Genomic DNA, 3,778 nt, shown 5'->3' with positions numbered 1-3,778 from the left:
GAGGGTGCTCCATCGACGTGAGGTTGCCGCGCCGGTGTGAGGATGCAGTTACGGTGACGGAAACCACCTCCACCGTCGTCTGGTCAGGCCGTCATGAGAGAGGAGAGAGAGAGAGAGAGAGAATGGAGGGAAAAATAGCAATGTGTGAAATGAAAGTGAAATCGTTCAATTCAATTTCGACCGTGGGATTCTATTAAGCCACGTGTCCTCATCTTAGGTGTGCACTTGAAATGTAATTGACGAAGATGTAATTGAGACGATAAACATCCGGTTTGCCATACTACTACTGGTGAATGAGTGGACAGACTGGGGTTAAGTGAAGGTCGCAGAACCATCACTTGTCTTCTCTTTGGTTTTTTGATACTAACAATCACTTGTCTTCTCTACTGTGTTATGATTGTAAATGTAGTGTCTTCTTGGATTCGTATCGTACCAGGCAGGCAATAATAATTCCAAAGGTTGCCTGCCTGCCTTGGCAAGGGTTTTGCTTGACTGCACGGGTAGCGTCAGGGATAAGTAGAGTAATCCCAAAAGTTTATCCTTATCAAGAACATTAGGGGTCAGGATCTGCTTTTGATTTGACTTTTTTTCATTAACTTCCACTCTTAGCCCTGCATTTTTAAGTGTCCTACCGCACGGCTGGATCCTTTTTATTTTGTGAGTGTGAGTCCCTAGTAGGGATGTAAATAGATAACTGAAATCTGAATTCGATCTACATATGTATTTGTTTAGAGATATTTGGAAAAAATTCTGCATATTTTGAAAAAAATTTGTTTGAAAAAAATTTGAATACTTAATAATAAAAAAATTAAGTAAATAATCATTTGAGGATTTTTGAAGATTCAACAGAGTTTAGAATATAAGGAAAAGAGAATCATGATCTAAGAGATATGGATTGAGAGTGAATTCTATCCCCTAGGAGAGGAAGGTCCAGGTTACACAAGACAGAGATGTAAACTGATGGTCAAAAATCCGAATTCGATCCACATCCAAATCCATCACATCCGATCCGTATCTAAGCCGAATTCGATCCATTTACATCCCTATTCCCTAGTCCCTCTAATAAGGGGTTGGTGGACCCCACCTGGGCAGGGGTAGGGTGGTCATCGCCCAACACCCCTTGTTAGGGAGACTGGGGAATGGGTCAGGGTAGAGAACAGGAGGGGATAAAGATCCATAAAAAACTGCTTTATTTCTTACACCCTCCATTTTCCCAATTTCCCCCTTCAGATCATCGACAAGTGTTCAAAGGAGATCCAACGACCAATCTTAAATTTTGAAATATTTCCCCCCAAACCCTAACATATCATCTTCTCTCTCCTCTTTCCCGCACTTCTCTCCCCTCTCTCTACTCCTCTCACTCTCAGAGCAATCCACGAACCTCTCACTCACTGTGAATCTCTTTTCCGGAGTAGCCAAACGGCAACCTGTGCCACCACCACTCCTCCCACTCTCAAAAAGAATCTCCCTCTCTCACTCCTCTCGCTTTGTTGTAGTACGTACCCATCAGAGACATCTCCTAGTGCCGTTGTGACCATCACACTACGATCGAGGACTCTGTAGTGCTTCTCACTCCTCTTGCTTAGAGTAGCTACTCAATAGAAAAGGCTTCACTCCTCTATCTTTTCTCTCGCTGCAACGATTTGGGAAAGTAAGGGTTCTTCCGATCCCAACTCTCTCTCTCTCTCTCTCTCTCTATTAACCAATGAAAAATCCCTAATTTCTCTCTAGATCCGTGCTGCGAAGAAGAGGATCCCTACTGCGAAGAACACCTGAAATCCAAGAGGAACCTTGCTACGAAGAAGCTCCACCTCCCCTCTTGTTAGTTCATCGAAGAGGACCCCTGGTAAATTTTAATTTCTCTCCACCTCTCCTCTTTTTATTCGTTGTTAGTTTAATCCATAACTCATACATGTCTGCATTTACATCTCCTTTTTTTTATCATGATGCATGACCCGATCCCCATTGTAGGTTTCTGTGATCTCCTTTTAGAACTCTTCTATGTGATAGAATTAACATCTATTTTATTTGTCTAAACATGATCCTCATCCTTCATTCCCAATCAAAAAATCAGAAATGCTTTGATTCAAAAATTTGTGGTTCCTTGATCTGGTTGCTTCGAAATTTGTGGTTCCTTAATTCATGACATTTATTGTTTTGTCTATATCCCAAGTTGAAATGTATTTTCTTTCACTCGATACAAAGTGTTATTCCAAGTTGAAGTATTTTTCTTGCTCAATACAAAGAGCTCAGTAGTGAGTTTGGCAGAAAATTCTCAGAAAAAAGGACGAGCGACTGCTGATTTGACTTTGCTTGGTTACCTATACAATGAGGGATTTCTAGGAAGTGACAACTTACATTATTTTAACTTAATAAATTAAGATAAAAAAGTGTTTCCTTGGACCTTAAAAGGATAGTAAATGCGAGATACAACATTAAGAACAATTTACAAGGAAATAAGGTGATTTAAAGAACATGTAAAACTACTAGATCGTTTGCATCATAAATAGAAATAGTAAATTACTTAATGATTTTATAATGCAGTTTGTATCCAAGTCACAGGATGGGATTTGAGTCCTACTTTGGACACAACCTCTAAATGGGATGGCTCTACATGTTTTGAAGTTGTCCTTCTCTAAATTAACTATTAATACATAGTTCCTAATAGGACATTAAAGTTGGCGTCATGAACATGGCTTTTGCTATAACCACTGTCTCGGTGCCAACCTATCCTATATTCCTACTCTCTTAGTTTTTATGTCAATATCTTAGGATTTCCGTGTGTTTATGATCTTTATTTTGTGGATCAACATGTTTTTTCTATATTTTGCTATTCTTCAAGTGGATTATAGATAATCCAATAGCAACACTGGATATTGACATAAGTCAATTTTTTTTTTTTTTTTAAAATATTGGATTAAACTAACATTGGTTTTTAATTGATGTAGGTGAGTCTTTAACTCAAAAAGGAAGAGCAACTGGTTTTTTTATCAGGAGATGATGATGGTTCAAGTCTATCAAGACTCTCATGTTGACTAATTTAATGATTTTTCTTTCAAATTTTGGTATTGGAATTACTGTTTTCCTTCTAGAGTTAAGTTTAATTTTTTTTAAACTGTGGGTATTAAAGTATTATCAGTGCTTGTGGAGGAGGAAGATGAGGAGCATGAGGACTAGCAAAGAATGGTGCAAGACCATTGACCTTCTATTATTCTGTGTTTTGAGATCTGATAGCAAACGGCCAAATCTCGCCAAATTCCAAAGCCCTATGCATCGAAACCCCAACCAAATAAGAGTTATCTTTGCAGCGAGAGTTTTAGGCTTTGTTGAATTAATCGAGCTTCGAGGAAGATGAAGAGCGGAACTTTGCGTTTTGAGTTTTTGGTCCATTGAGGAAAAATTTTACCTAACATTTTGGCGTAAAATCTATCATGGGCCTTTCCAAAAGATATGGGATATTTGTAAAATGTTACCTTTTATCTCTAGAAAAATTCTCCAACGTACAAACAACCAAATTAGAATTTTTACCTCAGGAATATTTTTCAACATACAAACAAACAATGAAAATTAGAATTTTAACGTAAAATTTGTTTTATTGTCTATTTTATGCTGAAACAAACGAAGTCATATTGTATGGTGGATCTAAAAAATAGCACATACATTCAAAGTTTTTAACTAAATTTGGATGGGATTTTTTACCCCAAAAAAAATAAAAAAATTGGATGGAATAATTACATTGTATCATTGACCTCTATGGTAGAAATCAGTCGGAGACAAA

Source organism: Telopea speciosissima, chromosome 2, assembly GCF_018873765.1.
Source record: "Telopea speciosissima isolate NSW1024214 ecotype Mountain lineage chromosome 2, Tspe_v1, whole genome shotgun sequence".
Taxonomy (NCBI): domain Eukaryota; kingdom Viridiplantae; phylum Streptophyta; class Magnoliopsida; order Proteales; family Proteaceae; genus Telopea; species Telopea speciosissima.
The sequence above is the reverse complement of the archived record's forward strand: the minus strand, read 5'-3'. Positions refer to the sequence as shown.